We start from the raw sequence: 14,337 nt of genomic DNA, 5'->3' as shown, positions 1-14,337 counted from the left end.
CGAGCGTCTGGGAGTCAGGACCATCTGATGCCGAAAGTGCCGCACTCGGCAACCTTCGGCATCAGATGGTCCTGACTCCCAGACGCTCGGGGCTAACAATGTACTCGGATGCGGCAAACACTCTGGGCTTTTTCTTCATCCTCACCGGTAGGGTTGTCCCGATACCACTTTTTTAGGACCGAGTAAAAGTACCGATACTTTTTTTAAAATGCAGCCATGTGTCCCCAAATGCAGCCTTGTGTCCCCCCATATGCAGCCATGTCTCCCCCCCCAAAAGCAGCCACGTCTCCCCCCCATATGCAGCCACGTCTCCCCCCCATATGCAGCCACGTCTCCCCCCCCATATGCAGCCATGTCTCCCCCCCCATATGCAGCCATGTCTCCCCCCCATATGCAGCCATGACTCCCCCCCATATGCAGCCATGTCTCCCCCCATATGCAGCCATGACTCCCCCCCATATGCAGCCATGACTCCCCCCCATATGCAGCCATGTCTCCCCCCATATGCAGCCATGTCTCCCCCCCCCCATATGCAGCCACGTCTCCCCCTATATGCAGCCATGTCTCCCCCTCCATCTAGCTGATCGGCGCTCAGGCCAGGGAACATAACAGCTTTCATTTGAATAGCGCGTCGTCATGGCCCCTTCCCCTTGTCCGGGCACTTTGATAGACAGATCACCTGTCCAATCCTGGGAAAAGTGCCCGACAAGGGGGAGGGGCCATGATGACGCGCTATTCAAATGAAAGCTGTTATGTTCCCTGGCCTGAGCGCCGATCAGCTAGACGGCGGCAGCGGCAGCAGCTCTCCTCCAGTGTGATGTTATACATACCTGGGGACTGCTCTGCTCTCCGCCCTCTCTCCGACTTCTTCTCCGCCTCCACTCCGCCTTCCTCGCTGCCCCCTCAGTCTCCTCTCTGATCGGTTCCTGCCCACTCTCCGCCCCCTCTCCGCCCCCACTCAAAAAAAAAAAAGTATCCGGATTAGGCATCGGGAGCATTTGCGCGAGTACAAGTACTTGCGCAAATACTTGGTATCGGTCCCGATACCGATACTAGTATCGGTGTCGGGACAACCCTACTCACCGGGCCCCACTCGGCTGCGGGCCCCATAGCGCCCGCGTGGGTCGCTATGGCGGTAGTTCCGCCACTGCATGGAACACAGTAAAGACAGCCATCAAGTGGAGAGAATATGGGACAACAGTGAAATTACTAAGAACTGGACATCCCTCCAAAACTCATGAAAAGACAAGAAGAAAACTGGTCAGGGAGGCTGCCAAGAGTCTTACAGCAACATTAAAGGAGCTGCAGGAATATCTGGCAAATGCTGGCTGTGTGGTACATGTGACAACAATCTCCCGTATTCTTCATATGTCTGGGCTTTGGGGTAGAGTGGCGATACGGAAGCCTTTTCTTACAAAGAAAGACATCCAAGTCTGGCTACATTTAGCAAAAACACATCTGAAGTCTCTCAAAAGTATGTGGGAAAATGTGTTATGGTCTGATGAAACCAAGGTTGAAATGTTTGGCCATAATTTCAAAAGATATATTTGGCGCAAAAACAACACTGCACATCCCCCAAAAGAACACCATACCTACCATAAAGCATGGTGGTGGCAGCATCATGCTTTGGGGCTGTTTTTCTTTAGCTGGAACAGGGGTCTTAGTCAAGGTAGAGGGAATTTTGAACAGTCCCAAATACCAGTGAATATTGGCACAAAACCTTCAGGCTTCTGCCAGAAAGCTAAACATGAAGAGGAACTTCAGCTTTCAACATGACAACCCAAAGCATACATCCAGATCAACAAAACAATTGCTTCACCAGAAGAGGAGTAAAGTTTTGGAATGGCCCAGCCAGAGCCCAGACCTGAATCCCATTAAAAATCTGTGGGGTGATGGGAAGAGGTCTGTGCACAGGAGATGCCCTCGCAAACTGACAGATTTGGAGCATTTTTGCAAAGAAGAGTGGGCAAATATTGCCAAGTCAAGATGTGCCATGCTGATAGGCTTATACCCAAATAGACTGAGTGCTGTAATAAAATCAAAAGGTGCTTCATTAAAGTACCGTAATTTAGTTTTAAGGTTGTAAGGTTTCATTTTAAGGGTATGCACACTTATGCAACCATATTATTTTAGTTTTTACTTCCCTACATCTAAAAGATTTCAGTTTGTTTTTCAACTTGTACAGTTTATAGGTCACATTAAAGGTGGAGAAATTTCTGAAATGATTTATCTTTGTCTCAATTTTATACATCACAGAAACCTGACATTTTAACATTTTAACTTTTTTTACAGATCCCCCAGTACAGACACCTCTACCATCCCAACCCCTCAGTACAGACCCAATCAGTACAGACCCCCTCCAAGTACAATCCCACCTTACATCATAAACTCCTCAGCACAGACCCCACTTCCCGCCCAACCCCTCAGTACAGCTTCCCTGCTCAGTCATCTATCCTCTCAGTACAGTCCCACTTCTTCAAGTCTAATCCCTCAGTACAGATTCCTCCTCCCATCCTAACCCTCAGTTTAGACCCCAAAGCACAGACCTTTCCTCTACAAATACCCCTCAGTATAGACCTTCTCAGTACAGACTGCATGATCATAAACACTTCTCAGACCGCTTGATTGGTTCGGTCAATTTTGTCCACACCCTCCTCAGGGACCAAAAAAGAGATACTGCAACAGCAGTCTGGAGTTCTCCTTTACCATCAACAAAGAATATTTGCCAAGAGTCTGTTTTTGAAAGCCAACACTCCAATCCACCCTTTACCCACTGAATTAACTTTACTTGAGTGATTTTAATGCTTGATCCTCTTTTATTTTCTGTTGTATTATTGTTATTATAAGTTATATAAAGGTTGCACTTTTTTTAGCACCTTTCTTCTGTAAATGTTTTGTGTGCACTATGTTACTTTTTTTTTTTTTAATAAACAACATTTTTAAATTTGTGAACATTACCTCTAATGCACCAAGGTAGAATTTAAAGAATCCCTGTCTCTTTTAAGAGCACTACTATATTGTAAATCTATCCTGAATATTCTTATCTGCCATGACAGGTGTGTATTACAGACATTTATTAAAAGTTATAATTGTTATCGCAAATATTGTGAGCCGTTGGTATTTCCAAAATACCTGGTGGCAACGTAATAGGTTAACTTCATGCTTAAATAAAGCCAGTGTTGATTGTTCTCAGTTTTCTGCCACCTAGTTTGTGATTTTGCAAACTGGAAATCTTTGTGCAGGTTGAGACTGAAAGTGTGATTGTCACAAACTTGTGACAGCACAGTGAGACTGACACTGAGTTTGTCACAGTCTTTGCTGAGGTGGTTGGCTGGGAGGGGGTATTCAGGGCTGTGGGGGAAGATTTGTACCGAGGGGAGATTAGGGCTGATGGTTGAACTTTGTTCAGGCAGGAGGGGGTCATTTTTGGTTGCATTCTGTGCAGTGACCTAGGCATTATCCACTCCTGAGCTCTGCACTCTGTGCAATATGTACTCCTGAGGGTGTAGCTGCAAGTTGGCATATGTGTGCTGTGTATACAGTGAGTAGGTTTAGGTTTTATTAGACCATGGCCCTTTAAGCCCCTCCAATTGTTGCGTCACTCGCAATTTGTCACAGCACTCTGAGCGTGGATCTTTATTCCTTCTGTTTTTTTGGGGGTTTTTTTTATGTGTGGGGAGTGTTGAAAAATGTTTTTTCCCAGGTGCCAGATTTACTAGGTACACCACTGGGACCAGGGAACTTTTATTTCATTGCTGGAAGCCATGGCTGGCAGGATTAGTGTGCATGCTTGATAAAGTATTTTAAATCCCTTCTTTGTATGGGGTCCGGGTTGCTGTGTGCAGCAGATTATAAACACTAAGGATTGGGGTCAGGCAGGCTGTATGGGGAAACGATTTCTTATGCTGGCCAAGGATACAGTACAGTGAGTGAGTGCTGCCGCCCTAGCTCTGGAAGTGTGTTACTGCCAGGATCACCAGGAGAGAACAAAGGAGAACAAGCCTGAAAAAAACAAAACAAAGAAAGATCTGGTAAGCTTTTATATATTACCTTTTTGTTTTTGGTTTTTAGATCTATGCTTTAGGCTGAAAAGAACAAAAGGAAGTTAGTAAAAATGTTCAGCCTACTAGATCCCCACGTGGCACCAGTCTTCAGAGATGCCCTGTTGCTTTTACATTTTGCATTGCAAGTTTAGCACTAATTCCTCCATGTATTATCACAAGATATCTCTAATTGGTGTTCAGTTATAGTGTGTCTATGGCCAAAATGTAAAACCGTAACTTAATTTCCACATCATTCAAGCTTGTTTCTAATTATCTGAATGATCTTGAACCTGAGAAAAACCTTTGGGTCTCTGCTCAGACATTGCCAGCTCTGTCCAATAGATCCCACTGTGGGTGTAGGCGAGATAGGAGTCCGCCCTGACTCCATGCCTAGTGTATAGGTATTAAAGGTGTTTCAATGGCTGCACACCATACAAAGCCATGTGTCATAAGAATAATGGCAGCCTCTGCAAACTACATCCAAGCCACGTCACCAACACATTTTTCCCCAGCCCCAGGGCTTGATCATGGAGGTTGGGGATCCCAGTGGCAACAGAGATCATGAGCTGATTTTTATCATGAGTGTGATTTTTTAAATGAGCAACACCTAGTGGTGTCCAAAAGAAACAAAAGTTGAGAAAATAGAAAATGTGATATATAATGTGTATCTCTGAGCTAGTAGCCACCTTCATTATCATGCAATATTCTTCAATATTGATTGCACAGAGAACTATGCACACAGGCGGTACTCTAAAAACAAATAATCATATGAAAAAAGAAAAAGTTGCACCCTAGGACATATTATACAGATAAAGAGGATACAAAAACACATACAAAAACAAATAAACAGCCACAAGAACCCTAAGAACTATTGGAGAAGCCCAATCTCTCACCCCCCCCCCCCCAAATAAATCCTTTTGCGTTATTATGTAGTTTACAAAGATTTTTTCACCCATGTTCTCCCTTTCCCATCATCCTTCTCTTCCCCCTCCCCTTCCCCCTTTGCCTTTCCCCCCTCAGATCCCCCCCCAAGATTCCCCCTCCCACTCCTTCCCTTCATCCCTCTCCCCCACCCAGATCCCCCTCCCCCTCTCCCCCCCTTTTACCCTTCCTCCCCCTCTTATTTCCGGGTGGTAATGCATTCTATATATTAAGGGGACAAACCTTCTGTGCTGCAGCTGCTCCCAGAGTCCCCCCCCCCTTTTCTTACCTGAACCCAATCGTTCCAGCAACGTACACGAGCCCAGCAGCTCCAGCCGCTGTCTCAGGTACTCATTGGATAGATTGATAGCAGCCGCTGCTGTAAATGAAATCCAGTGACATTGGAGCCGGACCTTTACAATCACTTTAAACACATTTGTTTTTTCTTTTCCCTTTTTACCATTGACAAAAATAAATACAAAATATGTGGAAACAAAATAATAAAGCAAAATGTTTTAATTTGGGGGTGGGGGTTAGGGCTTCTCCAATAGTTGTTAGTAGTTCTCCATAGGATATGAAGTCCTTAGAAATTGAAAGGTAACAGCAGAGGATAGGCTGTATTGTGTAAAAAGCCTGTTTGATCCTGTCTTCTCTGACCTTCCCCTTCTTCCACTGTCCCCAACATTTACCTAATGTTGTGGTTTATTTGTTTGTTTTTTTTGTATGTTTTTTGTATCCTCTTTACCTGTATAATATATACTGGGGTCTATCTTTTTCTTTTTTTTAATTATTGTTTTTTGAATACCGCCTGTTTTCATAGTTCTCTGTGCAATCAATATTGAGGAGAATTCCACGATAATGACACTTCACATCATATCTGAAAAATCTGAAAGGTGGTTACCAGTTCAGAGATACACATTATATATCACACAGAGCAGATTTTCTATTTTCTCCACTATTTTCTTTTAGACACCACTAGATGTTGCTAATTTAATTAATCACACTAGCAGCTCATGGTGAGATATATCTCTGCTGCCACTGGGAATCCCCACCTCCATGATTAAGCCTCAGGGGCAAGTCAAACATGTTGGGGGGGGTGGCTTGGAGTTTGCTGAGGCTGACATTATCCTTATGACATATGGCTTTGTATGGTATGCAGTGATTGAAACACCTTTAATGAATGATCTTGAAGTTTGTAAACTTACTTTGTGAAGATCCCCACACATTTACTTCCTTGAACACTATGACAGGTATTCACTATTTCCTGTTGATGGGCACTGCTGTGTCACAGAATTCACAGACCCTGCCTTCTGAACTACAGAGTGCTAAAATGAGGAGTTTCAGGAGGAAGAGTCAGTAAAGGAATCACTGATTGCAGGCGGCAAGGTACCATAGGATATGAAGTCCTTAGAAATCGAAAGAAAACAGCAGAGGAGAAGCTGTATTGTGTAAAAAGGCTGCTTGATCCTGTCTTCTCTGATCTTCCCCTTCTTCCACTGTCCCCAATCAATCTCCTGGGGGCACTCTGCACATGCTCAATTTGGTGTATAAAGCTAGATTTTTTTCTTGGGAGGGAACATGTGATCAGCAGGGGGCCAATCGGCACTGTTCAGACAGAGGGTCAGGAGTCATGCAGCCTCATAGGACAGTCAGAGTAGAATGAAAACTCCTCCTAAAAGCTTTAACCAGTGCTTTGCCAGACACTGACAGAAGTCATAAGACTGCTATATACTGCTAAAAAGAAAAGGTATTTAGCAGTTTATATTAATTAAATTAATAGTATATCCATGTACTGTAGGAGACTAGGTCTAAGGAATGCAGGGCCCTTTGTTTTGTACCGCTTTAAGAAAAAGTAAAATTAAATTGCAAGTTTAGAAATCTTAGGCTGGCTATTTGTTAGATTGTTATAACTAGGCAGTGCAAGAGTCTAAATTATTGGTTAAAAATGTAATTGTTGTTTTGGTTCTGCTCTTTGCTAAGACGTTGGCATTTCTATAGCTTGTGTGTTCGGGTTGTATTGCACGACCAGCTTTGAACAAATTAATGATAACACAACTGTGCTAAATAACATTACTGAGAGATAAAAAAATATTCATAAAATATTGTGTTGTTATTTTTTTATATTTTATGAACATATTTTATTAAATATAATAATTGCAAGCATTTATTTCTAACGTTAGATGCCCTTATACAACATATATAATATAATATATAATGCACTTTCATAAGTAAGGAGTGAACGCAGTGTTATGTCGGCATGCAGCTTGGTAAAGAATCAGCTATTAGTATGACTTATGAAAACAGGTTGACATTCAGAGACATATAGTTTGTCTATGCACACCTCTTAACATTAAGAATTTAAATTATGTTTAAAATCATTTTTTGTGTCTGCACAAGGTCGCGTTGGCATTTGTAATGTCCTTACAGTTATTTAACAAAATCTGTTTCATTGTACGCATCTGTGGTTATGTATGTTATGTATTATTGGTCACAGAACACAGCAAGATGCATCTTTTATATAAAAAACCTTAACTCTGCCAATAATTTAAAAAAAAATATGTATACTCGCCACAATGCATCAGCCTTATTTTTGCTGCTAACTTTTAAACAGATAATTCTAAAATCAGAATTGTAAATATCTTTTATTTTACATTAGCAAAACTAAGCTATATTTATATTTTAAAAGAATGTTAGTAAATAGTGCAACACCATAGCAATTTTGCTTATACAGAATATGAGTGAACCACCAAAAGAGTTAAGAATCATCAATCAATAAATTGAGTGAATATTATATTTTAATATCAATTTATGTGAACAGCATATTGCTGTTTACTTTGTATACTCAGTCATGTGCAAATTAAACAAATAAACATACATTTAATTTTGGATAATTGGGGTTAATATTCACACCATTTATTGAGTGAAGATTGTCGACTCCTTTAGAAAATCAACCTCAATATGTCATTTTGACAGTAATATATAATTTTCTCTTGAAATGTGTATGCTATTTATTTTAAATTTGCTATCGGTGTAAATAGGATGCAAGCCAACTATTCACTTCCTTTTCACAGAAACAAACAAAAAAAATGCAAATGATGTGGCACACGAAGAGATGACTCTTCTTTGATGATTCCTAAATTTTTGATTGTAAGAATATGTGTGCACAGATTTGGCTAAGAACCATGCAGTTCCTATAATCGGATCACCTGCATTCATAGTTACTGCTTCTCTACAGATGATGCTAATCTGAATACATATATTTCAGCAAATTGAAAAATCCCTTATTCACTAAAAAAAAAAAGAGTTTCACTGAATAAACCAGTTCACCCAATTTGGGATTTTATTTGCACATCTCTAATTCTAAATAATTAAGCACAAGCTATCTCCTGCAACACAAATCCCCTAACTTAATAACATGTACAAAGTAGCAAACCAAATGCACATTTATTTTAAAATGAAAACTGTGCCATTAATGGTTTATACAGCTCACTGGCATTCTGTGTGTGGCGAGTCAATTTACTATGGATTAAAAATGTATATATTCTACAGTCGAAGTTTAATATTAAATTAGGGGAATTTAAATTAGAAGTGACTGTCAAAATACAACTAGCATGTTAAAAAATGTTTTAATATTTTATTAAAATCCAAAATAACAAACCAATGAATTGAAACTGCTAATACAAAAACTAATCAGTGGTGTAGAATTGAGATGCTGCTGTAGAATTTAGGGGTGATAATTATTTTTAAATGGGGGGAAGTATGCAAGTTTTATGTCATAAATCCTTTATTAACACAACTTTATGGAAACAAGAATGATGTTGACAGATTTTTTTTTATTATTATTATTTTAGTCACGTCTCCACCAGAGTCCAAGTATTTTTCTCCAACACCCAGGAAACTATTCCTGCTCGAGTCAACCATAAAATCATTTTCCTGTCCTTACGTGCTCTGAAACTTTCTGCACAGAGATCTGTGCTTTATTAAGCAGGTGAGCAGTATCTACAAGCTTTTCTTTGTACTTCGAACTGACCAGAGGGTATTAAAGTTGCAACAAAGCACAAACACCAGTCCATACTGCCTTTGTATTTCATGTTTTATTTTTTATACACCTAATAAATATAAAAATTAAATAAAATATGTTTACTTGCATGGAATTCATAAGTTGAACTGAAACTGAAAGAAGAGTATAGTTGTTAGCTTATTTAAAGATTCAGTCCACCCAAAACAAATTAGTTTTCAGCATATACTGATAAGTTGACCTACCAAATGTCTTCTTCCATAATTTCAAGGACACTCTTTCTGATAAATGTTTTATTTATTTTTATTTTTATTAAGTAGAAAAAATATCTAGGTGGCACAGATACAATTATGTTGTTGCAAGATGTGAGGGATCAAGGAAAACATTATTAGGACTACTCATTATCAGAGTTCCCCTAAAGTTTTACATTTAGGCGGACAGATCCAGTAAAAAAAACAATGTTCAAAATCTATTTAGTCATACCAGTACATCTTTAAGCTTAAAGCTGTTAGGACAATAATCTTTACCATAAACTTGATATACACATGTAAAAGGTAAAATCAAAATGACCACACTTTGCACATTAACACTGGTCTTTGCCCTGCGTAATGGAGTAAGCATACAGACTAAAGTAAAGATTTACATCAAACTGTTGTTTATTGATTTTATCACAATAAAATCAGAGCTGGCGTATGCAGGCATCATTTATGGGAGAATCTTTTATCGGTCTCTTCTGTACTAGAAAGCACAGTATTTTTTTACTCTTTACAGGTTCTATTTTTTTATTCAATCTCTTTCTGAATACTCAGTACCCTTTGTTTCTACTTTTCTATCATGTGTTTTTCTAAACATCGTAAAACAAGACTTTTTTTTAGAATATAAGTATATACCTAAGACAGTTTAAAACCTTGGTTATAGCAGATATTAATATAATAAATAGATATAAGACCTTTAATATATTTAATGTATTTTAGAGATCCCTATATGATTTACTAAAAGAAATAACTATATTTATTCAATATTCCAAAACACATAATGAAAATTTCAGAAAAAATGGTTTACTATGAATACTACTTTTTTCAATAATTGTTTGGTTATAACAGTATTATTATTACTATTTACAGTAATCAACAACAGGTGCATATACAGGTAAAATCAGAGCTGTGAAAAAAAAACAAGCATTTGGCAGGTATTTGCATTGTCAATAACTCAAAAAATATAGATTTCTCTTAAAAGTAACCAACCAATTCCATGACAACATATGTAGTGGCAGCTCCATAAAAATGCCATTGATCTGTCTGTCATTTGTCATTTCACAGCACTCACTGACAGTTCAGCTTTAAGTCACAATTCCAGCTAGCCATTGGTATTGACAACTAGCAGCTTACGTAAGCAAGATAATAGTATGTGACATTGTAATGTAAAGCTGTTCAGAAGCTCAGCCAGAATTACTCCTGGTGGCTATTATGATCATCATTGGTGGTGCTGCTGACAGATTTTATGTGGCAATTTATTTATATTATAATATTAGCCCCTTTATAAAAAGACTACATGTTTACCAAGTGCTCCAAGATTAGGTACTTTACCTCAGCCTATCATTGACTTGTGTTTATTTATTACTTATTTCCTTATTAGGTACAAATGTTTGTCAAGTAATTCATCCTGATTTTAATATGATATACCGTACGTACATATATATATATATATATATATATATATATATATATATACACACACAAATTGTACCCTTAAACCAATCACAAGTGTCTCCATGATGTTCACATGCCACCAGTTCCATCTATGTGCTGTCCCTGGCAGGATCCCAAGAAAATAAATGTTGCAATAGATCCACAAAAACTATTTGCTTAATAAAATTGTGTAAAGTGAAGCATGTTGGCAAAATTACCGAAAACTATATTTAGGTCAACATCCATTTTAATCATCAGAGTCCCCAAAATATAACCGGTAAAATTAACATTTGGAGTTTTGCACCCCCCCCCCCCCTGCCTTGCATTTTTTCACTTCTCTTTGAGTTCTTTCTTCTAATGTCTAGTACATACGATCGGTTTTCCCGACGGTCAAAAGACCTCCGGGAAAAACGTAGGGAAAACCGGGAACTGGCTTGGTCCCCTTTCCCCTGTACACATGGCCAGGTTTCCCAACAGGAAAACTGCCAGGAGAACTTTGGTCCGGAAAACCTGCCGTGTGTATGCTCCCTCGCAGTGTTTCTCATAGGAAAACTGCAGGCGGAAAAACGCTGCGATTCGCGGCAAGAAAAAAGTGAACATGTTCTCATTTTTTAAACCGCAGTTTTCCTGTCGGGAAAACTGCTAAGGAGCATACACATGTCTGGTTTTCCCGGCCAAGGGAAAACACAGCAGTTTTCCTGGCGGGAAAAATAATTGTGTGTACTAGGCAAAAGAGTCCATTCTCTACAATTAGCTTGGCCACTGTCCCATCTGAATTCTGAAGCACAATGCACTTTCTCTCTCTGTTTAAGAGATCATTCCTCTGTCAATAGACATAAGATAAATGGAGACACAAAGTCAATGTTGTAGTGAAATAAAAACATAAGACTTTATTTAATGCTAAGTATTGCACATGCAAAGGGGTAGATTTACTAGCAACCCGACTGTGCACTTCGCAAGTGTGGTTGTACTTTGCAAATGCAGTTGCTCCAGAGCATAGTAAATGAGGCAAAGCTTCACTTTGCAAAGAATAACCAATCACATGCAGGAAAAAAAATGTTTTTGTTTGCATGTGATTGGATAATGGAAGTCAGCAGCACTTTTCCCCTTTTACCAAGCTTTAGAGCAACTACACTTGCAGAGTGCAACTGCACTTTCTAAGTGCACAGTCTATTTCCTTTAGTAAATCAACCCCAATATGTCCACTTGCACTCTAGACCACACAGAATTTCTAGATCCTATGCAATGGCTACTGACTCTTGAGTGCACCGCAGATTTATTACTATAGATTGCTGTGATAACAGTCGCGCGATAAATCTCACTGCAATCGTGTGAAGCATGTGCGCCAAAAAAAAAAGCTCCTAAACTTTTTTTTAGCAACAAGCTTCACGCGATGCGGTTTGCCACTATTGCAACGTGATTTATCACACGACAAACGTGTCAGACCTACACAGCATTTTTAGTTGCCATTTAACTGAATAGCATCTCAAATGTGCGTTGTGCGATTTGTTATTCACACCTGGGCATTTTAAAATAGCGGGCAGAAACAGATTTTTTCGTATCAGGAGAAACACCATTTAAAATAAACCAGTTCACACAAGGCCTAGCACTTCAGCCGTGCTGAACAAATGCTGGAAGAGTCTGATACCAGCTCAAAAAATGTACTGCTCGAATTTAAAAATACAATTAATATTTTGAAGTGGAGTTCCACCCAAAAGTGGAACTTCCGCTCATCGGATCCCCCCCCCCCCACAATTGGCACCTTTCAGGGGGAGGGAGGACAGGATACCTCTTTGACAGGTATCCTTTAACACTTCTGGGAGTACAGGCCGCGGCCCGTAAAGTAAGCACGGGGCTCCCTCCTCCTCCCCTCATTTTTTGTCCTGAGGACTGTGCCATGTTTAAACACTCCTTATGTTTGTTCAGATACTTCTCCTTGCGATCCACTAGATGGCGCTTCCTTGCCTTATACCTTTTTTATGTAGGGCAAGGTGCGCTGTCTCATGTTGGTGGCATCTCTGAGGCGCTCCTCCCCTCCCCGCGTCACATGACGGGACGTCTGAGGCCTATTGGTTGCGTACGCCCCATCTGTTTGCTGCGGCTGTAAGGGATGTGTTTGTGCTCCAGCGTTGCCTGTCATGTGACGGTGACGGCGCGCGTTGGTGCGCCGTGATGCCGTGTAGGCGACGCGATTGGCTGGGTCAGGGGCCTGCCTCTGTCAGTCACATGACGGGCTGTTTATGCCCTTTTGTTGGCTGCGGCTGCGTGGGATGTGTTTGCGCTCCAGCATTGCGCGTCACACGGCGTTGATGGCGCACATCTGTGTGCCGTGACGTTGTGTAGACGACGCGATTGGCTGGTCAGGGGGCCTGCTTTTGTCAGTCATCCCGCTCTCGTTTTGCATCATAGAGTGGAGATCTGACACTTGGGAACCTGGTTTAAGCCAATATGGAGCTGGCTTGCTATGTTGATTAGAGTCGGGCACCCCTTTTTCATTGGCTTGCCCGCATGATCCATGTACATGTGTTTATTTACGGGCTGAGGTTTAGACCCGCCTTGTGGGCGGCACCTCATGTAATTTTCTTAGCTTCCATATAACGTTAGACCCTTATCCTCGTTTTGGGGCGTTAACTGTGGGAGTGTCGATAAAACCTGTGGCATTGGTTTTGCTTGCCTGGGATGGAGGAGGGGCAGACGTGTGGGTGGTTATCACCGCAGGTCCATTCCTCCCACCTTGCTGTGCTTGCATTTCCATGATGCCTATTGGTTCAATCATGGCCACTCCTGTGATTATGGGAGTGTCCCTGGGTTGTGCCACACTATTGGTCCATTGTTGGAGATTGGGAGTCCAGCAGGTCATGTGCTGGCTCTCCTCCAATCATGCGCCTTGATTGGGTGATATGTCTGATTGGTCCTTTCTGTGCTTAGTCAGTAATGTCCCAGTTGAAGTCCCTCTAGGATGAAACGCGTAGGGCTTGGTTTTTACCATTTCTCATATTGCCCCTTTTATATTTTGTGATCACTTTTAATGTACACCTTGGTTTTATTTCAATAAAACCTATATTTATTGACCTGCACCATTGGGGCTGTGTTTCCTTTTCTCCCCCACATGTTTTTTGGAGTCTTCCATCTCCACCCACCTCATCCTTTAAGGGGTGCACCCTTATCCCTTCACACCCTCTTTGAGAGCGGACATCTTGGGATAATTAGGACACCATTCTGGGACACTGTGCATCCATGGCCCTCCACTGAAGATTTGTTTCATCTTCGAGCCAGTCCAAGGAAGCCAATCAGATTGTGCCCTGTGAGTGTTCATGCCTTATTGATCTGCTGTCGTATTTTATCTTCATTTGCGAAAGTGATATTCTGTCTTTGAGGATCCACGTGGTCATTTTATCATCTATTCATTTCACCATTTTTGGATGGACTTTTCAGTGATTGATTGTGTTTTTATTACAGCACCAGTTCATTTACTCACTTTACCACTTTTTGTTTACTTTTGTCACTTTATCACTGTTTCATTACAGTGACTATTGATTTATCATTCACCAAGAGAAATCACCGTCTCTATGGTATCACAGCGCTACATTTTTTTCTCACATCACTGTTCAATATTTGTCATATTGTAGTGTAGCTGCTTTAGTTTGTAATGTTTTGGTTAGCACAA

The sequence above is a fragment of the Rana temporaria genome, chromosome 1, assembly GCF_905171775.1.
Source record: "Rana temporaria chromosome 1, aRanTem1.1, whole genome shotgun sequence".
Taxonomy (NCBI): domain Eukaryota; kingdom Metazoa; phylum Chordata; class Amphibia; order Anura; family Ranidae; genus Rana; species Rana temporaria.
Note: the sequence above shows the minus strand (reverse complement) of the source record.